This window comes from Herpailurus yagouaroundi, unplaced genomic scaffold, assembly GCF_014898765.1.
Source record: "Herpailurus yagouaroundi ecotype Mexico unplaced genomic scaffold, PumYag 130834, whole genome shotgun sequence".
Taxonomy (NCBI): domain Eukaryota; kingdom Metazoa; phylum Chordata; class Mammalia; order Carnivora; family Felidae; genus Herpailurus; species Herpailurus yagouaroundi.
In genome coordinates this window covers 1-7076 of record NW_024422114.1, presented here as the reverse complement: position 1 = coordinate 7076, position 7076 = coordinate 1, and the positions used below count along the sequence as shown (strand labels likewise).

At 36.6% G+C, this 7076-nt stretch overlaps 1 long non-coding RNA gene across 1 annotated transcript; it reads left to right on the top strand.

The window, feature by feature from the left end:
• Positions 1-2782: 2782 nt before the first annotated feature.
• Positions 2783-7076, top strand: LOC121026544 (uncharacterized). The gene is made up of 3 exons (XR_005788381.1): positions 2783-2909; positions 5290-5369; positions 6074-7076. It is a non-coding gene; the product is annotated as an uncharacterized LOC121026544 (long non-coding RNA).

The following is a 7076-nucleotide window of genomic DNA, read 5'->3' as shown; positions in this document are numbered from 1 at the left end:
ACACACACACACACACACACACACACACACACACACACACACACAGGTTGTCCCAGTAGCCTGGGATAAAGGACTGCCAAAATGACACTTTCTATGTGAAGATTTTTTCTGGATTTTACACAGTACAGTATCCGCATTCTAGTTGGATCCCTGGTAAAGTATTCTAAAGTGGGAGTATAGTTAAGTTTTGCTGTCTACTCTGTACTTGATCATTTTGATTGACCATACATACTTGTCCTTACTTGCCATAACAGCTCCTTATAGTGTATGTTTTTGTTCCTATTTTACAGGAGAAAATTTAGACTGAGAAATGTTAAGTCATTTTTCTGAGTGTACACAGCCATAGTGGCAAAGCCAAAACTCCGATCCAGGGCTGTCTGGTTATTTCCAGCTGGTCAGGCTGTCTGGTTGTATTTTTTGTGGAGAATTTAGAAATAGTACAGTGAAGGAAGGCAACAGACACAATTGGATTTCAGATAAACTGATCCAATAAAAAAAAGTCTAAATATGTGAGGCACATTTAGCTAAAGAGAAAAAGAGTCCGAGGGAAGTTTTGTGACTGTCATCATCCATCTTCAGTGAGAACAGGTGTATAGATTTTCTGTTTCCAGTGATGACAGAAAAAGGGAATGTGTTTAAATTGCAGTACAGATTAGGGTGCAGTGTTAAAAGAATGGTTAAAAAATGTTTACACATTCAATAGAGATCAAAATTTGAAATTAATTTCTAGGCCACTCAAGACAAAAAAGGGAACACTTGAAATACTGACATAATTAAAGTAATAATTCATCTTGAATTTTCAAAACAAGTATGCCAGTTTATATACATGGACACCAAACTTAAAATTTATTACATATAACTAATATATAAAATAATATTGTAGAATCCTCATGTCTAATAGTTTTTAAGAAAAAAAATAATAAACTGTCAACTTTTGGGGATGTTTTAAATTTATGCTCTCTAGTTCAAAAGTTGTATCAAATGAGCTCCTGAGAAGTTCTTCTAATTCTTTGATTCAATTTTCAACAGATCATATTTTATTTAAACAATGCTATTCTTTTATTAATGATATTTACTGTTTCCAGCTCTGTATTTCCAACAGATTTCTTGAAGATAATGTGTGCTACTTGTTTCTTTTCTTTTCCTCTTTTTCTTCTTGCCCCAACCCCCACCAAAAAACAACAAGCTTCTGTATTTGTCTTAGTGAACTCAACCAGGCAATTTGAGTACATGTGTGTAATAAGTTCTGTGTGTTGAGCTTATTATTTGGGGGCTCTTTATCTGGAAGGTGACTCTCCTAGTGTCCACCTGGTAATCATGGATGCTAAGATCCATGGATATAGAGAGCCACAGAGGGGCATGGGGGTTACAGCACATTTGTGAGCAGAAGTAGTGAAAAATTATGGCTTGCCAATATTTTGAGCCACTCAGTCATTTTTGGACCTTCCTGTAGGCTATGATTAAGGGTTGGCTTCCAACCTATTCATCCATAAATGCTATTATTTGGGGAAATGTTTGAAATACTGTGATTAAAACTTGTCCTTCTTGACATTCACATAAAGGTACATGCATGTGACGTCTTCATTTTTTTTTTTTTTTTTTTGGTCAATTTAAATGCAATATCTTAGTCCCTTAAAATCATATGGTGGCTTATTACCATCTTTAGATTCACCTTAAAGGAATTTTCAATGTATGTAGTAGTCTGTATGTTAAGGTTTATTTTTTCTTTATTTTCTTTGATCTCTAGTTCTTACCCCCCTCCCCCCATCTTTCTGCTAAAGGCCATCTCTGGTAGTTTCAGTTAAGGGATGGATTTTATCTTTTCGGTCTAAACATAGATTTGGATTCAATATAATGATTTCTTTCAAAAAAGTAAGGTGGTAATCCTGTGAAAATCTGTTATAGTTTTGGCTTAGGTGACCTGTTGTTGTTTTTTTAACATTTATTCATTTTTGAGAGACAGAGCTCAAGTGGGGGAGGGACAGAGAGAGGGAGACACAGAATCGAAGCAGGCTCCAGGCCCTGAGCTGTCAGCACAGAGCCTGACATGGGGCTCAGACCCACAAACCAAGAGATCATGGCCTGAGCCAAAGTCGGACACTTAACTGACTGAACCACCCAGGTGCCCCATGGTGACCTGTTTTCTTAAACAGCCCCATGAATACCTCCCTAGTACCTTCCTTTTGATTTTTATTTTCTCAGTTTTGCTAAACTTTCAAATGTATTTGGAACGAGCAAATTGAAATGAAACTTTAACTATAAAATAGTTTTGCTAGAGTATTAGAGTAAGAGGCAGGGGTTTATTTTCAACTGTACATACAGGGCTCCTTGATCATGAATGTTAGTCTTCTACCTGTCTTGGAAAGAAAGATGAGTCCTCATTTTCTTGAACATGGAATCAGAAAGCATAAATGAAACAAGAATTGTAAGCCCATGTTATAGTCCAGGAAGTTTCCTATGCTAGATTTAATGTTTCATATTGAGATTATTTTCCTTATACATGTAACAAACCCATAGATATTTGATGATTGGGAATCCAGTTTATGTAAGCTTTACACTTGTTTTCATTTGTAGTGATATCTATTTGGTGTGGTTCTAGTTTTAATTAACTCCATTGACTCAGAAGAGAGGAAAACAAATGTGAGGAAGACTGTGTAGAATTTGAAAAGTTAGCAAGTAAAAATGATTATATCAAAGTATTTTCTCCTTAGACAATGTGAATGATATTATGATAGATTTGATCAGTACTGGGAGGTAAAGAAGGGCTGTATTGTAAAAACTTTCTAAAAACTGTTACAAATTTCTTTCACAGTCTGACTGCCCATACTCAGAAAAAGTTCCAAGTATTAAAATCCCAATGGACATCATGGAACAGCAACCTTTCCTAAGAGATAGCAAACCTTCCGACAGTGAGTAGAACTAACCTCTTTCATGACTGCTCAAATATGATTTGTACTTGCAGAGAAAAATCTTTAGAATTATCATTTAATTTCCCCTCTATTTTCTTCCTGTTTCTCTATTTGAAGATTTATACTTCATTATTATAAAACTCCATTTTTTACATCCTGGAGCTTCACTCTTCTTTCTTTTATCCATAACCTTCTAAGTTTTTGTTTGGTAGTCTTTTCTCTGACCCAAGTTCCCACCAGTTTCTTTCAATTGCTAAACTTGTAACCATGTTTTTAATTGATTTTTCTTTTTTTTCTGCTGGTATTTAGAATTGCAGCTTATAGTAGTACATCACTGTCTATTACCGTTTTGTCTTCCTTAGGCTTTATTTAGCCAATGACCAAATGAGCTCAAGAGAGAAATTGCATCATAGGTCTCTAAATGATCAGTAAATCAGTTGTCCGTATTGAGAATTTGGAGTAATTGTTATTTTCAATTAAATTAGCAATCATAAAATATTAACAAAACTTTTTAGGTATTACTTACAAGATATAGTACATTTTCTTCCTAATTTCTTTATTCCTTTCCTGCTATTTTAAAAACACCTTTTTAAGTGGACTGGTTTTTCAGGGGTAATAGCCTGGTGACTAAGGTGGAACGGTTTCTGACATACCATCTTTTCTTTTGTAATTGAGTTAACAGGCCACTTGAAGAAAGGGGAAAACCTCCGAAGTAACACTAGTGAATAGCTCAAGCTTTTCCAATATCAAGTAGCAGTTGCTTCCAAACTACTTTCCCTCTGGGTTCTCATTTGAAGAAAATGTATTCTTTCAGATCCAGATGTACTTCAAAGTTTACTGATCTGTTATGAGAAAAAAAGACAGTTGAGACACTTTGACTTCTGTTTGACAATGCCACTTCCACTTCAGGAAGAGGTTGCCAAGAAAAGTGTGAAATGAATGACTGTTTATGAAAATTGGGCATATTAGTTTCCTGTCGCTGTGTAACAAATTACCAAAACATTCAGCAGCTTAAAACAACAAATATATATTTTCTTCTATAGTTCCGGATGTTCAGGAATTTAGGAACAGCTGATTTAGGTGGTTCTGGCTCTAGCTACTCGTGAGACAGCAGACAAGCCTTTGGCGGGGGCTAAGCTTGAAGACAATGGGAACTGGGATCTGCTTCCATGTTCATGCGCAAGGCCATTGGCAGGAGGTTTCAGTTCCCTGGACCATGGGCATCTCCCCGTAATATAGGTTCCCCCAAGCCCAGTGAGAACAGAGAGAGAAACCAAGGCAGAAGCAGCAGTCTTTTATAACTGAATCTCAGAAGTGACATGCCATCACTTCTGCCATGTTCTAAGGGTCACACGCCAACCAACCCTGGTACAACATGGAAAGGAATGACACAAGGACATGAATGCCAGGAGGCACCAGGAAGGCTGGGAGGCCATCTTGGAGGCTGGCTGCCACACTGGGTTTTAAGAACAATTAAAGCAGTCTCAGCTCTGATGCCCAGTCTGTAACCCATGACATGTAACGAGGCTAATTTCTTCTCAGTCCCATTAGCAGGATTTAGTTAATATTTCTTTTTTCAATTCAAGCTTCTCAAACTATATTCTGGCTTCATTTTTCATTTTATTAATGCATTCATAGCAAAACAAAACTGTGTAAGGGACACGGCACGTATGTCTTCTGTTGGCATCATGACCTAGGATAGCCCTTCTAAGTACAGTTTAAAGGCTGCTGCAAAAAAATAAAAAATAAATAAAAAACACCACCAGCTAGAATTGGAGGCTCATGAAGAAAGTTGTATGGCAAAATGGTTCTTTTAGTGGTAGCTGTTATTCATTCTCTCAGAAATCCATTAGAAAGGTGCATGGAACAATTGATATGAATTAGAAATTTACTTAAGCAAAATATCTCTGATCATTCTAACTGAAATCTTTTCTAATGCCATATTAGTCTTTTATAATTCATGAAAGAACAAAATTGTTAGTAGAGGTGCAGGAAAATTAAGTTCCTCAAAATCTTCTTCTCCCCCCATGAATAACAGCAGGGCAAAACTGGGTGCCGAAGAAGAAAGGAAATCCAAGGGCAAAACTTAAGACATTAAGTAGATCCTCTACAAATGTTTGGCCTCCTACCCCCTCACCGAAAAGAACAGCGGTCCATCCCATTGTATTCACCCAGAGGAAATGAAGCTAACAGATTTTTATCTTCATCACATTAGTTAGATTCTTAGGTCAATACGATGTCTATTGAAATTGTCTAAGTATGCCTTTCTCTTTCCCATTGTAATGCATCAATTTTTATGACAATTTTTATTTTTACTCAAATTTTATATGTTCCCTAAATCTGCTGTTTATGATTTAAAGAATTTTTTTTTTTTTTCCAGGAGAAAGATCACCAACATTCCTTGAACGCCACACATCATGCTGATAAAATTCCTTTCCTTCAGTCACTCGGTATGCCAAGGTAAAGGACAACTCGGTATTTTACATTGTTCTATGGGATGATTGCCCCTCAGAAGTGTAGCCCATGGTGGATTATTGGCAGAATACCTTGTTTCCTGTCCTGTCTACAAGTTATCTGAAATCACTTACCCAATCCCCGAACCTCTCCCCAGCTTTTATGTAGAAAGTGTTCTACGAGGCCTACTATACTGCGAAGTAATGGAACTTTCATTGTCATTAAGGTAAAGCCCAGGACTCACATTCGCTTTTATTGCTTCCGCATCATCTCTGTTTGAAGGGTAACTGCTGGCAGCTCTCCAGTAGTTTTCTTCCCTAATCTTAACACGGCTGCAGAGACCTCAGACCCTCCTTGATTTTCCGAAAAGCAAAACTCATGAATATTTTCTTCATGTAAGTCTGTTTGTCCCTTTAATTTCTCACGGTATCACCTGCATGGCCGTCCTTCTTCTTGATTTTTGTGTGTGTGTTTTTTTTGAAACCTAGGTATGAAATTTTTAAGAAATTTTTTACTTGAATTTCTTGACTCTTCTGGTACCTTCCTCCCATTTAAGAATGTTTGTGTTTAATACAGAAAGAGCAGATAAGTATTTTAAAGAGAACAAAGGACAGACCCATCCAGCTTCTGCACAGTGCAGAAGTATATTTGACACATGATAAAGGAAATCTGATTTACTTACTATTTCCTTTCTTTTCTTTTTTCTCCAGTCCTCCTAGAACTCCAGTAAAAGTTGTGCCTCAAATTAGGATAGAACTTGAGCCTGAAGACAATGATTATTTCTGGAGGAGCAAGGGAACAGAAACTACATTGTAACCTGTTTGTCTTTCTTTAAAATTGACAGTTTTTGTTGTTAATGTTCTGGGGTTTTGTCTGGTTGTTTATTTTTTAATTTTTGTTTTGTTTTGGGTTTTGGTCATTGGCCAAATAATATAGTGCTCACTCTGCTTCTCTCTTGCATAGGTAAAATCAAGACCATACTGCACTGTTCCTTAAAAACATCTGAAGAATCCCCTTTTCTTTTCACACTTTCAGATGTGTCCTCTGACAACCAAATTCCTCTGTCACTGAAGACACACACAGACCCTGTCCTTTTCCTTTATTAAGCAGAGGGCAAAAGTATTAAGGATTTTGTAACACCTTTTTAACGTATTGAAGGAACTTACAACTAGCTTTGGAGCTGTGCTTACTGGCTTGTCTGTCTGCCTGGTAGAATAAACCTTGACCTCCAGGCAGAGTCCCTTCTTGCTTCTAGAGCTTTCCAGGACTGGAAAAAGTGCTGCAATGCGAACTTGCTCTTGCTTGTAAGCCCTAATCTTAGAGTTATCAAAAGAAGAAAAACTAAAGGTACTTAACTCCCTGTAGAGAAACTGTTGCCATCATTGTAGCAAGTGCTGGAATATCCCTTTTTCCTATGCAACTTTTTTTAACCCTTTAATGAACTTATCTGTTGAGTACATTGAAGAATATTTTTCTTCGTAGATTTTGTTGTTTAAATTATGGGGCCTAACCTGCAACTTATTTTTTGTCAATTTTTTAAACTTTTTTTTAATTACTGTAAAGAAAATGAATTTTTTCCTGCAGCAGGAAACATAGTTTTGAGTAGTTCTACCTCTTATTTGTAGCTGCCAGGCTTTCTGTAAAAATTGTATTGTATATAATGTGATTTTTACACACACACACACACACACACACACACACACACACACACAC